This window comes from Bombina bombina, chromosome 6 (genome assembly GCF_027579735.1).
Source record: "Bombina bombina isolate aBomBom1 chromosome 6, aBomBom1.pri, whole genome shotgun sequence".
Classification (NCBI taxonomy): Eukaryota; Metazoa; Chordata; class Amphibia; order Anura; family Bombinatoridae; genus Bombina; species Bombina bombina.
Genome location: NC_069504.1, coordinates 1,012,814,916 through 1,012,836,366, shown reverse-complemented (window position 1 = coordinate 1,012,836,366; position 21,451 = coordinate 1,012,814,916). Strand labels below are relative to the sequence as shown.

Sequence of the window (21,451 nt, the reverse complement as noted above, 5' to 3'; positions counted from 1 at the left end):
TCCTCTATGAAAATGTGGATAAGAACTCAGAAAGGGAGGGCACTCTCAGGATTTGTGTAAATTGCATAACAGCAAATAGAATTTTGTTTATTGTTCATAGCAACAACATAGTAAAGTCGTATGTCGACGTTTCGGCTTACATAGAAGCCTTCATCAGGACAAGCAGAAAACTGTTGAATAAAAGAAATATCCAATATTTTGCCAATATACCATTAAAACTAATACATACTCCCATCACCAAAATACATAGAATGAAAATAAATAAAATCAAGGCAACCCCACAAACCAAACAAGGAAATTCAGCAAAACTGAAATAGCAGTACCCCCAGATCATCGTGGATATGGCCTGGCGTGATAAACAATAGTGGTTCAGAAAAACCACCAACACATTAAGGTATGCAATGGTTAGTATTTGTACAGGCTCCACCTTGTGTATACCTTTCAATACTGTGCACAACTGAAATGAGATTACTGATCTCAATGAACTCAACCACCACTTATGCCCCTTCATAGTTACCAATTAAAGACCACTGGATCAGAAATGCCTATTAAGGCCCACTCCCGGGTAAATCACTCTAGTATAGGTTGCTCAATTAATCATGGAGACCGATATAAGCAGGTGATGACCAAACATGTACCCAATATCCATGTGGTACCTATTGACGTCAAACGTTAATTGAAAATATACCAGACACACAAATCTAAGCTAATATCATGTAAACCACATAGAAAAGTGTTTTATAGAACATCCCTAATGTTGAGCAGCCTAATTACAGAGACTGAAAACACAGATAGTGAACTGAGATCACTGTCCCATAAACGTTGTATACATATATGGTCCAACACCAACATATACCTATTAATAGGCTGGATGGTAATAAGTAACCCAATTTAACACTTACAAAAATGACAAATACTACACCTGTACCCAGAGCCGCCTCAGAGGTTATCTAAATGCGGAGCAATGTAGCGCAAAAAAGAGAGAACTTACACATTCAGCTAACTATATAAGGGGACCGCAGTACCATTAACTGTAAGAACCAAAACAAAATCAATACGTTGGTGTAAGTAGAGCGCATACTAGCGCTACGTACTGCAGCACGACAATGGGGATAGTATCGCAGCCGATATAGACTCATGCCCATAATATACAACCACTTAATCTGATATTTGCATCATCAGCCGTGTTGAGTACATGACATAATCTCCTCCACTATCACCGCTTTATGCTCACAGTAACATTATCTGTATACCTGGAAGAAAAATACAAGCCTAAGACCAAGTGAGCTGCAAGCAAATTAACTACACAAAATACAAGCTTTTAAAATGAGGGTAAAGTTGCAACCCGTATAACTTCATACCAACAGTGTCAAACACACCTACCTCAAAACGGCATACTGTGCTGTGTTCAACGCACCAGGAAAAACAGATGCCTGGGTCCAAAACCGGAAGCCTCTTATACCCACACCTCCTGTATCTGATAGGTCAGTTACAGGGGTGTGTCAGACCGTCATCTACTCACAGCTGATGTGAATTGCTACTTGCAATGCGCATCAGAATGTTGCACATAAGCCACGGATAATTTATGAACCCATGTGAAGTAATGCCTGGCCCGTTGAGACGTAAAAGAGAACCCGTAATCCAATCGAATCTAACTGCTCTCACCATTCTTAGTAAAAGGAGCAAAGTGTCTCATGGCCCACATTGTTTAGATAACAACAAACAACACTCCCAAGCAGACTGGTACCAGAAGTCAGTACCATTGCAGTGTGCTGGGGTATAACGTTAACCCATAAAATGCAGTACCAGGGGCATTCCTAAAATACCATCATCTTGTGAATAAACACATAGTTAAACACCATCACCTGGTGTATAAACCCACCTAAATTGCAAGTACCTCAAAATATTATAAACACATAGTTAGAATAACACCAAGTAACTAACAATAATGTAAAAACAAAGTTAGAATCACGCCAAGTACCAGACCCAGGAGATGAGATGAATACAGCGTATGCTGAAGGGCATATGTAAGAGGTCAGGGAAAATAGGCGGAGAACATCATATACACGCTACATCGCAGGTAAAACCCAATTTAATAAAACACAGAATAATCAAGGTGAGCATTCAGTCCATGTGGGCTAAGAGTGTTGAGCCTATAGATCCAGCGGCTCTCACAACATAGTAGTTCCTTATGTCTATTACCACCCCTTCTGGATGGGATCACATTGTCAATGAGCATTGCTTTTAATGACGACACTGAATGCTTATGTTCCAAAAAGTGGCATGCCACTGGTTGATCAGAGCTACCATCCTTCAATGCAGTTCTGATGGCACTCTTGTGGTTGGCTAACCTCTCGCGGAAGGTTGTGGTGGTCTTCCCCACATAGTACCTGCCACATGGGCATGTCAAGAAATAGACCACAAACTGAGAGGTGCACGTCAGGCGGTGCCTAATCACGTAGGTTTTATTAGAATGTGGGTGGTGGAACGTAGATCCAACCAACAAGGAGTTGCAAGTTACACAATTCCCACACCGAAAACATCCAGGCTTGGTACTGGCCAACCAGGTAAGGGGTCTCTTCCATGGGTCGGTTTTCATTAGCATAGACCTTAAGTTCTGGTTACTCCTGTGTACAATTCTTGGCGGCGGTGACTCAGTAAATGGCAGAGTGTGGTCATCTCTTACCAAGTGCCAATTTTGGCGGACTATGTCCCCTACCTTATCAGATACCGGGCTGTATGAAGTCACAAAGTTCAATTGCCTGTCATCCTCATCGACTTTTGGTTTCCTCTGGATGTGTCGTTTGGTTATAATGTGCAACCTCTTTAAGGGTCTTCTGCACTAATCCAGGGCTATACCCCCTCTCCAGGAATTTCTTCTTCATCTCCTAGAGTTGTGTAGCTTGCTTGGTGGGGTCAGAATTGTTGCGTATGACCCTTGGCAGTTGGGACTTGATAATGCCCGCTTTCAACTGGCGGGGTGGAAACTATCACTTTGTAAGAGGGTATTCCGGTCTGTAGGTTTGGAGTAGAGAGTAGTGTTTAACTTGCATCCAGCCTCAGTAGATGTTTTGTAGATACAGAGATCCAAGAAATGGATTTGTTCCTCACTGTATTCATTTTTAAACGAAATTGAATCTTCTGCCTCATTCAAGTATTGTATCCATAGCTGTAATTCTGTCTGGGTACCCCCCATACAACAAACATGTCATCAATGTACCATTTATATAGTAGGACATTGGGGTTCCGGTCAAGAAAGATGAATTTGTCCTCAAACCAAGCCATAAAGAGATTTGCGTACAATGGCGCCATGCTTGATCCCATTGCAGTCCCAACCAGTTGCAGGTAGTATGTATCCTCAAAATGGAAGTAATTGTGCGTTAAACACATAAGGAGCCAATCCAGAAGTACTTCTATTGGTGGGCCCTCATAGATGGTGCTAGATACCAGGAAACTTCTAACAGCCTCTATTCCCAACTCATGTGGGATGACAGTATATAGGCTGTTGATGTCCAGCGTCACGAGGATACAATCAGCTGGGAATATTACATTCTGTATCATACGGATCAATTGGATGGAGTCTAGTAGAAAGGCCTCTGTGTTTCTCACTAGACCCTGTAGATGAAAGTCAATGAAGACGGATAAATTCTGGAACAAAGATTCTACTGCGGAGACTATAGGTCTTCCAGGTGGTCTTTCCAAGTCCTTGTGGATCTTTGGAATGGTGTATATGACCGGATACCTAGGATGGTCAATGGATAGAAAATCTAGTGTGACCTGATCAATGTAACCATTGTTAAATGCCATAACCAAACTAGTGTCCACCATCTTCTTGTAGGCCTTTGTAGGATTAAAGGGCAAACGCTGATAGGTGTTGGTGTCACTCAGCTGGCTTAACAATTCCAACCTGTAGTAATTGTAGTCCATAACCACTACCGTCCCACCCTTATCTGCAGGGTGTATGATTATAGTGTCATCCACTTTTAGCCTTTCAAGTGCACAAAGCTCAGGTTTGTTCAGGTTCCTACGAATAGGTTTCTCATTCTTATGGGCATGCTCAATGTCACGGATACAGAGATTAGTGAAAGTACAAATAGTGGGATGGGTGGTCTTAGGCTCAAAGTCTGAGGGTCTTGACAGAGCAGGTCTAGGTCCAATAGGGGGAATGTTTGAAGTAATCTTTCAATTTCAGAGTTCGTTGCATCTATGTATATCAACCAGGCAATCAAAGACATTAGCTTTGGGCGTAGGGACAAAGCTTAACCCCCTACTAAGGATTCTTGTTTCATCATTGTCTAATGGTCGACTACTGATGTTTATGACTACAGACTCACTTTTGTTCAATTTCTTGGTGGTTTTTTTCCACTGACCTCCTTTGCGGTTGGCTGGCCTGTGTCTTTTTTCTTTGGGGCTTTGTCGTTTTTTGACGGGGCAGGGCCTCTCCTCTGGGATCTGGTGAGGACCCTATCACAGTGCTGTGCACTGTATGATGTCCCCGCAGCCCCCTCTGAACCACTGGAGTCCCCTCCGCTGGTATCCACTGTGTTGACTAGGGAATTCAGTCTCATCTCATATCTTCTATGTCTATAGGAAGTCTGTTTGCCTGAAAGCCATTGATATACACTCCTCTCCCTATAGTCCATCTCGACGGTATTCAACTTCTTATTTTTGAAGCTAATGAGTTCCTTCTTTTATATATATATATATATATATATATATATATATATATATATATATACACAGTACTGTCCAAAAGTCTTAGATCACCATTAGATTTGTTGTTTTAGCAAAGTTTAATAACCATCCATATTTATTTTTCAGTCTCTTTATTAACATACAAACAGAAAATACAGGACATATGTACACAAAATATAAAAAAACACAATTTTCATAACAAAATGGCTTCTTCAGGCAAAAGTATTTATTGTGACCTCCCTTGGCACATCTTGAACTCTTTTTGTGGAGACTGTCTTGAAGTTTTCTGAAGTAATCTTCTGGTATATTATAACAGGTTTCTTTTAGCACTTCCCAGAGTTCTTCTTTAGATTTAGGTTATCTTTTATTTATTTCTCTGTCCAGGTTTTCCCAGGCTGCCTCTGTGGAGGCCCGCCCATGACTGTCAGTGCTTTATCAGCTGTTTTTCTATCCAAATATGATTTCACTGCATTAGCAGTGTGCCTTGGGTTATTATCATGCTGAAAAAATAAAACCATTCCCAATTAGGCGCTTTCCAGAATTAATGGCATGATAAATTAAAACCTGTCTGTACTTTTCAGCATTCATGATCCCATCAATTCGGACAATATTGACAACACCACTGGCAGAAATGCAGCCCCAAACCAGGACAGACCCTCCACCATGTTTCACTGAAGACTACAAGCACTCATTCTTCCATTGCTCTCCAACTCTTCTTCTCACATATTGTTGACAATTGGACCCAAAAATTTCAAACTTGAATTTGTCAGTCCATAATACTCTTTTCCACTGATCTTCATTAAAATCTTTTTGAGCTTTAGCATATCTTAGCTATTTTATCCTGTTCCCCTTCCAGAAAAAAAGGTTTCTTGGCTGCTACCCTTCCACAAAGACCATTCCTGATCAAGCTTCTTTAGAATGTAGAAGGGTCAACTTGGCATCTCGATGAAGCTGCCTGATGCTGAGTCAGCTCCTTGCTGCACTTCTTCCGGCCTCTCAAATATATACAGGGAGTGCAGAATTATTAGGCAAGTTGTATTTTTGAGGATTAATTTTATTATTGAACAACAACCATGTTCTCAATGAACCCAAAAAACTCATTAATATCAAAGCTGAATAGTTTTGGAAGAAGTTTTTAGTTTGTTTTTAGTTATAACTATTTTAGTGGGATATCTGTGTGTGCAGGTGACTATTACTGTGCATAATTATTAGGCAACTTATCAAAAAACAAATATATACCCATTTCAATTATTTATTTTTACCAGTGAAACCAATATAACATCTCAACATTCACAAATATACATTTCTGACATTCAAAAACAAAACAAAAACAAATCAGTGACCAATATAGCCACCTTTCTTTGCAAGGACACTCAAAAGCCTGCCATCCATGGATTCTGTCAATGTTTTGATCTGTTCACCATCAACATTGCGTGCAGCAGCAACCACAGCCTCCCAGACACTGTTCAGAGAGGTGTACAGTTTTCCCTCCTTGTAAATCTCACATTTGATGATGGACCACAGGTTCTCAATGGGGTTCAGATCAGGTGAACAAGGAGGCCATGTCATTAGATTTTCTTCTTTTATACCCTTTCTTGCCAGCCACGCTGTGGAGTACTTGGACGTGTGTGATGGAGCATTGTCCTGCATGAATATCATGTTTTTCTTGAAGGATGCAGACTTCTTCCTGTACCACTGCTTGAAGAAGGTGTCTTCCAGAAACTGGCAGTAGGACTGGGAGTTGAGCTTGACTCCATCCTCAACCCGAAAAGGCCCCACAAGCTCATCTTTGATGATACCAGCCCAAACCAGTACTCCACCTCCACCTTGCTGGCGTCTGAGTCAGACTGGAGCTCTCTGCCCTTTACTAATCCAGCCACGGGCCCATCCATCTGGCCCATCAAGACTCACTCTCATTTCATCAGTCCATAAAACCTTAGAAAAATCAGTCTTGAGATATTTATTGGCCCAGTCTTGACGTTTCAGCTTGTGTGTCTTGTTCAGTGGTGGTCGTCTTTCAGCCTTTCTTACCTTGGCCATGTCTCTGAGTATTGCACACCTTGTGCTTTTGGGCACTCCAGTGATGTTGCAGCTCTGAAATATAGCCAAACTGGTGGCAAGTGGCATCTTGGCAGCTGCACGCTTGACTTTTCTCAGTTCATGGGCAGTTATTTTGCGCCTTGGTTTTTCCACACGCTTCTTGCGACCCTGTTGACTATTTTGAATGAAACGCTTGATTGTTTGATGATCACGCTTCAGAAGCTTTGCAATTTTAAGAGTGCTGCATCCCTCTGCAAGATATCTCACTATTTTTGACTTTTCTGAGCCTGTCAAGTCCTTCTTTTGACCCATTTTGCCAAAGGAAAGGAAGTTGCCTAATAATTATGCACACCTGATATAGGGTGTTGATATCATTAGACCACACCCCTTCTCATTACAGAGATGCACATCACCTAATATGCTTAATTGGTAGTAGGCTTTCGAGCCTATACAGCTTGGAGTAAGACAACATGCATAAAGAGGATGATGTGGTCAAAATACTCATTTGCCTAATAATTCTGCACTCCCTGTATACAATATTGGAAGCTGAAAACCTAAGAATCCAGATTTCAACATGCCTTGCATTGTAACTCTCAAATCCATTTTTAAAATACAGCCTGTATACTTTTAAATACTGTATAAAAATGTGTATTTGTGGACCTAAGAAGCAGTGACTAATATTAACATATTAGATACATATTTACTGAGCTTGATAAATACTGCAAATAGATGTATAAATGTTTGACATTTTTAACAATATTTGTTTCTTTATTTTACATATGTCCTATGAATATTAGCCATAATATTGATATTTTCTATTTTAACATAGAAATTGATCAAATACTGTTGTTTGGTGTCAAATTGTACATTTTCTGTTATATTAAATGAAATATAGATGCTGACAAGAGAGGTTTATTAATGATAGAAATTATAGTATGTTGAATATAAACAATATAAGGAGATATTTGTGGCAGTAATTAATGGTGAGGCTATATTTGCGGTTGTCTGCTGCCCCCTAGGGGATTAAAACTGGTATGACAGCCAAATAAACTATCTAGATGAACACATGCAAAGCCAGATGAGCCAATCAGGGAGGCGTCTCCCAAATAGCCAATGAGAGGGACAAGCTACGCAAGGGCGAATCAGAGACAAGCTCCATTAAGGGCCTATCAAATTCAGATCACCAATGATTACAATAAGAAAAGGGGGAGGGATATCACATGATATAACCTCAATGCAAGGAGAAAGAATAAAAAAAAACATTTTTGTCTGCTGAAACTTGTGATTGAATAACTGCTGCCAAATTATGACACAGTCAGACTTTAAGCAAAAATCTGAAACTAACTTCTTGATCTATGCAATAACCTTTCTTCATATGAGGTGATCTGAATCTACTTGGAAAAGATTGGAATACTGAATTAGTTCATGTTGGTGATGTATGACTGTTTTATATTTTTTAATATTTAAATCAAAGGTATTTGGTAACTATAACTAAATTGCAGTTAGTAATTTTAAGAGGGCACTTTGTATTTTAGCTTGCATTCATAATCCTGTGTAGTTTAAAAGTAATCTTTTGTTTGCCAAGTAGTTTATAATTGTAGCCATATAAATATATTTTAGAGTTTGTCTTAATTGTAGATAAATAAGAATGTATTTCAGCTTAGATAAATTGGCATATAAACTGGCTGTTTACATTAAGAATATATATAACCTCTGGTGTTTTAATTAGAGTTGTATAGAATCATTTGTGGGCTAAATAGCTTTAGCATATTTGTGTGGAAGTTAACAAACCATACCTTGGCATCTCATTGTGATAGTTAAATGCAACTCTGATTTGGGAGATTATTGTGAATAAGGTAATTTTTATGATCTTTGTATAGCATATTATAACAGCATAAACGTGTATAGTTTGATTCATAACCTGGTTCCTATAAATATAATTCAATGTGTCTATAAATTTTAACTAATATAAAGAATTTAGGAATTTACTTTAATTTTAATTGTGTTTTATATGCATTTTATTGGGGGTTTGTTTTAAAGAATAATTATTAAATATATTGTATTATAACCCGGCCATATACTGACACTGGCCTTCCAGACCTTTGTCCTTGATCTCTCCTGATTCTTCAAATTTCTGTATAACAGCTTGAATACCACACATTGAGTATACAGTTTGCTGATTTCCCTTTGAGAGTGACCTTGCTGATGGAAAAGATTGATTTTATGTCTGTCAAATTCTGTGATCTTTTGCATTTTGAATAGAATGATGTGACTGAAAGGTGGTCTTATTAGCAAGCTTCCAATGAATTAAACTCATACCACATGTGTATGTAATGCTCAAGCATGTCTTGCACAAACATTTTTCTTTCATCATTAAGATTGAGCATTTAATTGTAAACAACTCTCCAATGTACTTCTATTATCCAATCTGATTGTTTCTCTTGCTATCCTTTGTTGAAAAGATTACTTATATGGACGCAGGAGCAGCAAAGCACTACTGGGAGCTAGATGATGATTGGTGGCTGCATATACAGTATATACCTTATTTCTTGTTCACTCAGCTCCCAATAGTGTATTGCTGCTCCTTGAACAAAGGATACCAATAGTTCAAAGCAGAATCGGTAAAAGAAGTAAATTGAAAAGTTGTTTACATTTTTATGCTCTATCTGAATCATAAAACAATTTTGGGTGTTTTTAAGTCCCTTTAACCCCTTAATGACCACAGAACTTTTCCATTTTCTGTCCGTTTGGGACCAAGGCTATTTTTACATTTTTGCGGTCTTTGTGTTTAGCTGTAATTTCCCTCTTACTCATTTACTGTACCCACACATATTATATACCGTTTTTTTCGCCATTAAATGGACTTTCTAAAGATACCATTATTTTCATCATATCTTATAATTTATTATAAAAAAAATTATAAAATATGAGGAAAAAATGGAAAAAAAACACACTTTTTCTAACTTTGACCCCCAAAATCTGTTACACATCTACAACCACCAAAAAACACCCATGCTAAATAGTTTCTAAATTTTGTCCAGAGTTTATAAATACCCAATGTTTACATGTACTTTGCTTTTTTTGCAAGTTATAGGGCCATAAATATAAGTAGCACTTTGCTATTTCCAAACCACTTTTTTTCAAAATTAGCGCTAGTTACATTGGAACACTGATATCTTTCAGGAATCCCTGAATATCCCTTGACATGTATATATATTTTTTTAGAAGACATCCCAAAGTATTGATCTAGGCCCATTTTGGTATATTTCATGCCACCATTTCACCGCCAAATGCGATCAAATAAAAAAAAAAGTAAAATTTTTCCAAATTTTAGGTTTCTCACTGAAATCATTAACAAACATTTTGTGCAATTATGGCACAAATGGTTGTAAATGCTTCTCTGGGATCCCCTTTGTTCAGAAATAGCAGACATATATCGCTTTGGCGTTGTTTTTAAGTAATTAGAAGTCCGCTAAATGCTGCTGCACACCACAAGTGTATTATGCTCAGCAGTGCAGGGGTTAATTAGGGAACTTGTAGGGAGCTTGTAGGGTTAATTTTAGCTTTAGTGTAGAGATCAGCTTCCCACCTGACACATCAGACCCCCTGATCCCTCCCATAGAGCTCTCTTCCCTCCCCCACCCCACAATTGTCCCCGCCATCTTAAGTACTGGCAGAAAGTCTGCCAGTACTAAAATAAAAGGTTTTTTTTTTTTGTTTTTTTTTTTAAGCATATTTACATATGCTGCTATGTAGGATCCCCCCTTAGCCCCCAACCTCTCTGATCCCCCCCAAAACAGCTCTCTACCCCCCCCCCCCCCCACACTGCCTTATTGGGGGCCATCTTGGGTACTGGCAGCTGTCTGCCAGTACCCAGTTTGCATATAAAAATGTTTTTTTTAAATTTATTTTAGTTTTTTCTGTAGTGTAGCTCCCCCCCCCAGATCAATCCCCCACCCCCTCCCAGATCCCTTAGATGAGTTCCATTACATTTTTTTTTTATTATTTTGTACAATAATATCCAAAAGTTTCTGTAGTGTAAGCGGTTCCCACCCGCTCCCTCCCCGTGCACGCGCCCTCCCGCCGCCCCCTGTGCACGCGCGCGCGCCTTTGCGCGCCCTTGGCGATCCCGCCCCCGATCCCGCCCCCCTCTCTGACTAAGAAGCCATCGATGGCCGCCCACCCACCTCCCATTTACGCTCCCACCCACCAACGAATGCGGCCATCGATGTCCGGTGCAGAGAGGGCCACAGAGTGGCTCTCTCTGCACCGGAGGGGCAAAAATTTTTATTGCAGGATGCCTCGATATCGAGGCATCCTGCAATAACTGGAAAGCAGCTGGAAGTGATCAGGATCGCTTCCAGCTGCTTTCCAAACCGAGGACGTGCAGGGTACGTTCTTGGTCGTTAAGTGACTTTTTTAAGAGGACGTACCCTGCACGTCCTCGGTCATTAAGGGGTTAAGCAGCAACAGGTGGCTAATATCATAATTAATTTGTAAATTCATGTCATGGGCTGGGACAAAAAGTACACTAAATTAATTTCATGCACCTTCTTCTAATTATGGGTGCTGCTATTATGAATCCTAGGTTACACTAAAGCAGAGTTGACGCACATTCAGCACTGGAATGTAGTGAAAGACAGATTACAGCATGGTGGGACCTATGACTTGAGAGAGGCAAGGAACTTCAATACTATGTGGCCGATTTATCAAGCTCCAAACGGAGTTTCTAAAGACCGCTGCTCCATAATTTGGTCTGCCTGCTCTGAGGCCGAGGACAGAAATCAACCCGATCAAATACGATCGGGTTGATTGGCACCCCCTGCTAGCGGACAATTGGCCGCAAATCTGCAGGGGGCTGTATTGCACAAGCAGTTCTGGTGAACTGCTTGTGCAATGATAAATGCTGACAGCATATGCTGTTGGCATTTATCGATGTGCAGCGGACATGATACGCTACATTGTATCATATCCGCTATCACTTTGATAAATATACCCCTATGTTTATAAAATGTATTTAGCATTAATGTCCCTTTAACTGTTTATCCAATGGAGTCTTACTTCCCTTAAACATAATGCAAGAAAAAAGTAAATATTCTGCAAAAATTCTACATTTGTTTAGAGCAGATAAAAGCAGCCAATATTTGCTATTTTTAACAATAATGCTGAAAGTTTGCCCATCTATCTTTTAAGAACTTTATGCATATTCATGTAAACAGTATTTCACAAAACAGAAGCTATTTCCTTTTAATTAAAATAAAGTATAAGGGAATGAAAGCAATTATAAACATGAAAATATTATAGATCGCAACTCAACTAAATATTTTTGATATTACAAATAGATTTCTCTGTGGCTATGCCAATAATCTGTACTTGCATTGTAAACTAACTGGTTCCCCTAGCAACCTTTGATGTATATAATAATACATGTGGTTAAAATTGCTTTGTTGATGACACGTTTTCAAATTGCGTTTTTGAAAATAATAAAGTTTGAATCAAAAACCCTCAGTAAACCTATTGATGTGCATTCCAAATGAACTCAATTCAAATTACAGTAATTTAGATGGATTCTTGTTTACTGAAAGGATGTTTTTCTTAAGGGATTCTGGGAAATTAATTAAATCCATTTGTCACGACATTGAGCAAATATGTCTATGTTCTAAATGGAATTTCATAAATGTCATTCATTATATAAATTACTAAGGCTATAATGATACTGTTCCTTAAAATGCCGGTAAAACATTTATTTAGCATTTAGGGGAAAACAATAACTTTTAAAATGAAACCTCAAACATGTGGAGAGGAGATTTAAACATTGTTTTCTTACAGCTTTGCATGATGTGCATAACAAGAATATTTGTCAGCATTTGAAAACAAAAATCCAGATACAGTTTGAAGCAGATAAATGAAGCAAGCAGGTTATGGGATTACCAAACTTTCCAGCATTTCACAAAGACTTCTCAGGAAAGGGAAGTGAGGGTACTTGTGTGGGCAGGGTATGGTGGGATGGGTGACCTGCTGGAATGAGCTGGCGCATGGTTGGAGATGCTGAAAGTAGGGATGACGGAGTGTTTTGCAACATTTGAAAAATGAAACAAATTTTAACACATTTGTTTGTTCGTTTTGAAATTTGAATGTTTGTAAATTATTCTAAAGTTTGTTTATCTAATAGTATTTCTAATGCTCTCTTTAATGTAATGTAATATTAAAATTATGCAATTTTCAAAATAGAAACATTCAAATTGATATATTTGTATCTATTATGTATCAATTTACAAAATTCCCTACCGCATGAATTATTGTTATCTGAATAGTATTTGTTAAATCGAATGTTATATTTAATATTTTCGAATGTGGATATTCGATCTAATTATGAACATTAGAAAACTAAAGGAACATTTTAAAACCGGAAATAACATTCAATTACCGATTGATGGATTTTCATTCTTATTAACTTTCGATTGTCCAAATTGAGTGTCTACAAGCCTATTCGTTCTACCAAAGAATTACACTTTCAGAACATTCGCCCATCCCTAGCTGCAGGTGGGAACGCAGGCAGACCTCCCAATCAGATTATTATTCTGCTGTTCTATTGTTGAAGGGACATTAAACACTAAATACATTTCATAAGCGTAATATTGAGTTTAGTCCCCGCATCCCTCTAGTCATGGGTACCACAATGTTGAAATCAGGCTTTCACTACATTACAGAGCTGAAGTGTTTGCAATTCTCCTTCAGATACCTGCAGTGAAACCAAAGTTCCAAAATGGCATCACCAAAAATTTGAGTACATAAAATGTATTCAGTCTTTAAGATACCTTTAAATGCATAAGAGTCAGATGCCAAACTAGGCAAACAAATGGATACATAACATTAAATACACACAGGCTTTCAATATATGATTCTCACAGCCACAGACCATCCATGCCACGCCTACACCTTAGGACAGATGTTTACAATGTGGGGCAACTCCCACAATAATTAGCACAGGACTGGAGTCAGAAAAAGAGAGATTGTCCCTAGAAAGTACAGACAGGGATTAACAAACTCAGCTTTTAATTGTTGATCACAGTTTTGCACTTGTTTTTGCTAGATAATGTTTTTTGACCTTGATGGTATTTTTACCGTGTTTTTATAGTGATCACAATCCTAAAATTCTTCTGCTATTAATAACCCTAAAGCTCAAAATAATTTCCTCCCCAAAACAACACAACATTGTTGTTTGTCTCATTTGTCTCCCAATTTGGAAATCTAGAAAACAATTGCACATGATTAATAACAAAATTGTGATTTTATGGGTTTAGTGAAGGATCTGTATGTTAAAGGATCTGTTTTAAGATGGTGTAGTGATGATAATAGGTGACGTGTACAATTCAATTATTGTGCTCAAAAACCATAGAGATATATGTGTTTGTCTCTTTAACCCAATTAAAGGGATACTAAACCCACATTTTTTCTTTCATGATTCAGATAAAGCATGCAATTTTAAGCAACTTTCTAATTTACTCCTATTATCAATTTTTCTTCATTCTCTTGCTATCTTTATTTGAAAAAGAAGGCATCTAAGGAGCCAGACAATTTTTGGTTCAGACCCTGGACAGAATTTATCCACCAATCAGCAGAGACAGCCCAGGTTGTGAACCAAAAATGGTCCGGCTTCTAAACGTACATTCTTGCTTTTCAATGAAGAAAAATTGATAATAGGAGTAGATTAGAAAGTTGCTTAAAATTGCATGTTCTATCTGAATCATGAAAGAAAAAAATGTGGGTTCGGTGTCCCTTTACAGCCAATTAGACGTAGGTACTACGTCACACGGTACTTTGCACAGCATACTTTGTTGACATAGAATCTATGTCCAACACTGTGGGGCATGGTGGGGTACCCCACTGTCAGCTTTGACAGTGGAAACTGCATCTGGGGTTTGAAGGTATGTTTCTTCATATAGTGAGGGAGCTCTGATCATGCTCTTTTACCAAATGAAGCAAGATAGCCTATTGATGCAGACATTAACACAGACAAGGAGGCAGGTGGTCAGAATGAGGCAGGAAGTCGGCTCATCACTGGAGGAGGGAGGATATCCCTACACTACAGCAAATGAGCATGGGAGGGGAGAGGAAGGGATGGACCCTACACTATAGAAACTGTGTTCTAAGATGGAAGCAGGAAGTGGGTCCTACTCTACAGAAATGTTTTAAATTAAATAAGAGTTTGTAGGGGAGTAAGTGTGGTGAGTGGGGTTCCCTACACTGCAGAAAAATAAATAATTAAAAAAAATTAAAAGAAAGTCTGCCGGTAACAAACATGGTGTTGACCATTGGGAAGTGGGAGCAAAGAAAGCTGTTTGGGAGGGATTAGGGAGATAGAAGGGATACTAAACCCACATTTTTTCTTTCATGATTCAGATAAAGCATGCAATTTTAAGCAACTTTCTAATTTACTCCTATTATCAATTTTTCTTCATTCTCTTGCTATCTTTATTTGAAAAAGAAGGCATCTAAGGAGCCAGACAATTTTTGGTTCAGACCCTGGACAGAATTTATCCACCAATCAGCAGAGACAGCCCAGGTTGTGAACCAAAAATGGTCCGGCTTCTAAACGTACATTCTTGCTTTTCAATGAAGAAAAATTGATAATAGGAGTAGATTAGAAAGTTGCTTAAAATTGCATGTTCTATCTGAATCATGAAAGAAAAAAATGTGGGTTCGGTGTCCCTTTACAGCCAATTAGACGTAGGTACTACGTCACACGGTACTTTGCACAGCATACTTTGTTGACATAGAATCTATGTCCAACACTGTGGGGCATGGTGGGGTACCCCACTGTCAGCTTTGACAGTGGAAACTGCATCTGGGGTTTGAAGGTATGTTTCTTCATATAGTGAGGGAGCTCTGATCATGCTCTTTTACCAAATGAAGCAAGATAGCCTATTGATGCAGACATTAACACAGACAAGGAGGCAGGTGGTCAGAATGAGGCAGGAAGTCGGCTCATCACTGGAGGAGGGAGGGTATCCCTACACTACAGCAAATGAGCATGGGAGGGGAGAGGAAGGGATGGACCCTACACTATAGAAACTGTGTTCTAAGATGGAAGCAGGAAGTGGGTCCTACTCTACAGAAATGTTTTAAATTAAATAAGAGTTTGTAGGGGAGTAAGTGTGGTGAGTGGGGTTCCCTACACTGCAGAAAAATAAATAATTAAAAAAAATTAAAAGAAAGTCTGCCGGTAACAAACATGGTGTTGACCATTGGGAAGTGGGAGCAAAGAAAGCTGTTTGGGAGGGATTAGGGAGATAGAAGGGTGAAGAGGGATCACTACACTGCAGAAAATAATAAAAAGAAACAATAACATAACAAAAGCCATAAACTGCATACTGGCAGACTAGCTGCCAGTACCTAAGATGGTGAGGGCACTGGGAGGGGGAGGAAATATAGCTGTTTGGGGAGATCAGGGAGGTGGAAGGTGTCAGGTGATCACTGCACTACAATACATTTTACACTTAACAGCTAACTGAATAACCCTTTCACTGTCAGGAATTTCAGAGGTGTGATGAGCAGCTGCCATTAACGACCTTACCAGAAAAACAATGGCAAAGGCATGCATGTCTGCCATTTCTGAATAAAGGTGATCCTGGAGAAGCTTTTATAACAAGTTGTCTTATGACTGAAGTAGTTGTGTGTAAATAATTTCAGTGAGAAACCCAAATATTATGACAAAACTAATAATTTGCATTATACAGTATGATTTCACTTGGAAGCCAAGTGGCAGCTTGAATTATGCCACAATGGGCCTAGATCAATAAAGTCTGCTATACTAAATGAGAGTTACCCCATTGCATACATATACACACACACATATACTGTATATATATATAAACATGTAGAGATAGGTGCACTCCCACAAACAAGCTTCATATGCCAGGGTGCTAAGAGTAGTAGATAGAGCTGAAGGACGAAGCTGAAGGACGATACGACCAGAGAGTGCTTCTTCCTTCAGCTCTCTCTCTCTCTCTCTCTCTATATATATATATATCTATATCTATATATATATATATATATATATATATATATATATAAAATACCGTCCAGATTACAGTGTTACCCTCCTATGGTCATCCGCCTGGGTGCAAGAATACAATGAGGACTCTATATATATATATATATATATATATATATATATATATAAAAAAATTGTAGGTAAATAAAAAAACAAAGGATCTAATTCTGTTTAAATGGAGTGATAGCTAAAAAAAAAATTTGCCACTTTGGCCACGTTTTTCTCTGAAAACTCCTGGTAGCCAATGGGGTTTAAGGATTTTCTTATTTGTATAGTAGGCATGTCTATTTGTTAGGTTACTAATTATTATTAGTGTAAAACTGCTTAATAAAATGTTTTTAACTTTATTTGATTGCGCAAGAAACTTTTGTATTTGTTTGGTAATATGTGAGGGTAATTTTACTGTGTATTGCTCAAACAAAAAGGAATGTTGCATTCTAAAACATTTGAGGTACTCCGTAATAAGTTGAAAAGTGTTGTTTGAGGAGTTGACTGAGGTTTACCATGTCCTTTTTAGCCGTTGAAGCTTATAAGTGAAAAACAGCCCTGTAGAGATAAATATTCATTTTCTGATGAATGCACATTCATACCGAAAATCGGATTTTTGTAAACGAAAACAAATATGCGAATGAATGCACCAGCAAAATTTAAAGAAAACAAAAAAAAAAAAAAATTTAAAAAAATTAATCAGTATTTATTATTTTACTTTAACCCCTAAGTGACCAGACAATTTTTCAATTTTCTTAAAATTTTTTGTTAAGGACCAGGGCTATTTTTACATTTCTGCAGTGTTTGTGTTTAGCTGTAGTTTTCCTCTTACTCATTTACTGTACCCACACATATTATATACTGTTTTTCTCACCATTAAATGGACTTTCTAAAGATACCATAATTTTCATCAAATCTTATAATTTACTATAAAAAACATTATAAAATATGATGAAAAAATGGAACAAAATGCTAAATAGTTTCTAAATTGTGTACTGAGTTTAGAAATACCCAATGTTTATATGTGCTTTGCTTTTTTGCAAGTTATAAGGCAATAAATACAAGTAGCACTTTGCTATTTTCAAAAATTGTTTTTCAAAATTGGCGATAGTTACATTGTAAGCGGTAGAATTACCATAGTGGGAACGGACATGATACGGTGTAGCGTATCATGTCTGCCGCACATCGATAAATGCTGACAGCATACGCTGTTGGCATTTATCATTGTACCAGCAGTTCTTGTGAACTGCTGGTGCAATGCCGCCCCCTGCAGATTTGTGGCCTATCGGTCGCTAGCAGGCGGTGTCAATCAACTCCATACGGAGCTTGATAAATCGGCCCCTAACACTGATATCTGAATATCCCTTGACATGTATATATTTTTGTTAGTAGATAACCCAAAGTATTAATCTAGGCCCATTTTGGTATATTTCATGCCACCATTTCATCACCAAATGCGATCAAATAAAAAAATCGTTTTTCACAAACCTTTTCACAAACTTTTGATTTCTCACTGAAATTATTTAAAAACAGCTTGTGCAATTATGGCACAAATGGTTGTAAATGCTTCTCTGGGATCCCCTTTGTTCAGAAATAGCAGACATTTATGGCTTTGGCATTGCTTTTTGGTAATTAGAAGGCCGCTAAATGCTGCTGCGCACCACACTTGTATTATGCCCAGCAGTGAAAGGGTTAATTAGGTAGCTTGTAGGTAGCTTGTAGGGTTAATTTTAGATTTAGTGTAGAGATCAGTCTCCCACCTGACACATCCCACCCCCTGATCCCTCTCTGACCCCCCTCAAACAACTATATTCCCTCCCCCACCTCACAATTGTCACTACCATCTTACCATCTTAAGTACTGGCAGAAAGTCTGCCAGTACTAAAATAAAAGTCTTTATTTAAAATTTTTATATATATATATATATATATATATATATATTTATATATAAGAAAAGGGGATGTAACCTAAACAGCATTAAACTTTATCAAAGCACACAAACCCTGAGTTTTGGTTTGAAAATCTTGTAAATAGCTTATTTGTTTATATGAAAACAGCGCTATACCTTATTAAAGCACACTAATCATAAGTTTAGGTTAGAAAATATTCTATATAGCCTATTCACTTGTATAATAGCAGCCCTAAACCATACCCAGGGACACTGACCATAAGTTAAAGTTAGAAGATCCTATAGAAAGCCTATTCGCTTATGTGAACAATAGGCTGTACTGGATATAACCTACTGACTGTAGTATCTAAACGAGAACGACATCAAAGATATACATTCAATGTTATTATAAATACTCTCAGTAGAACATAATAATTATATATATTTTGCATTCATAAACCCAAGACCGTGTATATATGTATCGAGTCTTTGGAGTGTATTATTAAATCAAATTCAGTGGTCCTCTCTGTGTCTAAATATTCCGGGGCCGGCTGAAGTTTCTACTTACATTAGGTGCCCTCAATCCTATGAGGTAAGAGGGAAGCGTGTCACCTGAAGTGTTTGTAACCAAATGGAGTTCCACAGGCTTCGTTGATACACCGCTGTTACCTTCAATTAAACGATTTTCAGTTTAAACAATATCACGCTATGTCCAATCTTTACTTTTCTTTATGTACTTATTGAATGGATGACTGAAGATGAACCGTATACACTCAACAACTGAGGATCACCCAGGGTTCACACACGGACGAATCACTCCATTCGGTTACAAACACTTCTGGTGACACGCTTCCCTCTTACCTCATAGGATTGAGGGCGACACGGAGAGGACGACTGAATTTGATTTAAAAATACACTCCAAAGACTCAATATATATACACGGACTTGGGTTTATAAATGCAAAATACATATAATTATTACGTTCTACTGAGAGTATTTATAATAACATTGAATGTATTCCTTTGATGTCGATCTCTTTTAAATACTACAGTCAGTAGGTTATATCCAGTACAGCCTATTGTTCACATAAGCGAATAGGCTTTCTATAGGATCTTCTAACTTTAACTTATGGTCAGTGTCCCTGGATATGGTTTAGTGCTGCTATTATACAAGTGAATAGGCTATATACTAGATTTTCTAACCTAAACTTATGATTAGTGTGCTTTAACAAGGTATAGTGCTGTTTTCATATAAACAAATAGGCTATTTACAAGATTTTCAAACCAAAACCCAGGGTTTGTGTGCTTTGATAAAGTTTAGCGCTGTTTTGGTTACATCCCCTTTTCTTATTACATTTTTGTCTGAGTGACTGGAAGCGAGGGCTCACCAGCCACCCACATTCTATACCTACAGCAGCTTCACTTATATATTGCTAATAGTAGCGCCTTCCAGTATTGTCTTTGAATTTTCATAAGACAATACTTATTAACTCTTGAATTATATATATATAATAGATCCCCCTTAGCCCCCACCCTCTCTGATCCTCCCCAAACAGCTCTCTAACCCTCCCCCTCTTCCTATTTGTCACCATCTTGGGTACTGGCAGCTGTCTGCCAGTACCCAGTTTGCAAAATTTTAGGCTTTTTTTCTGCTAAATCTAATTGTTTCTGTAATGTAGCTGCCCCCCTCAATACCCTCCCCCCTCCTAGATCCCTTTCCCAACAGTTTTTCCCCCCTCCCTCTCCCTCCTACCTCCAACATCTACCGTGCGCATGAGCCAGGAACAGGAACTGCTCCAGCGATGAGCCAATCACCCACCTCCCTCGTATCCCTCCCACCCACCAATGATTGCACCATCGCTGGACGATGCAGAGAGGGCCACAGAGAGAATATTGAGACATCGCTGCAATACCCTGAAAGAGGTTGGAAGTGATCACAATTGCTTCCAGCACTTGAAACCCCAGAGGAGGTGCCAGTCACGTCCTTGGTGCTTAACGACCACTTTTTGTAGGACGTGCCTGGCACATCCTTAGTCATTAAGGGGTTAAATTAATTTTAAAGGCTTAATACTTAGCTTAAAGTGATCTGGAGAGTGCACTAACCCTACCCTTTTATTGCCTGGTCCCTGGCCAACCCTCTTATTGCAAGGTCCCTGGTCCTGCTAACAGGAGGTTTGGCGAATTCTATACCCAGGACCTGCACTAACTTTAGTGCAGGTCCTGGGAACAGATCGGCTAAGCTTCCTGTAAGCTCGGCCATGGCTCTGGCAAGAAGAGGATTGGGTTAGCAAGCTCTCCATAGCGCGTTAGCGTAAGTATGTAGCTACAGTTAAACTTTCCACCTGTAGCTTTGAAACATTTGCATTCATTTAAAGAAAATAGTGCAGGCAATGAATACTCAGGGAAACAAATTTCATTGAATATTCGGAACAAAAATGTTGTCCAAAATAAAATTTTCTCCACTGCACATCCCTACACCCCTGTAAACATATATTGAGAATTTAGAAATTGATTAGAAAAACAGGACTGGCACATGTCAAGCATTAGATATGTTTCAGATGAAGGAAAAAAGTACAGCCAATAAACAATGAAAATTGCTGATTGTGATATGGTCAACATTGAAATATGCTCATCGGAGCTAATAATTATTATTGTGATAGATTATTATCTTCCCCTTAGTATGGGATTAATTGTATTTCATATCATCTACATAAAATATAATTTGTGTTTTCTATCAGTAAATGGTACACGTTTTTTTTTAATATTGAGCAGGTGAATACTATT

At 38.3% G+C, this 21,451-nt stretch overlaps 1 protein-coding gene across 1 annotated transcript in view; it reads right to left on the bottom strand.

Annotated features, from left to right (window-relative positions):
• ANO2 (anoctamin 2) overlaps positions 1 to 21,451 on the bottom strand; it is an 850,080-nt gene that overhangs the window by 667,016 nt on the left and 161,613 nt on the right. The window lies entirely within an intron of this gene.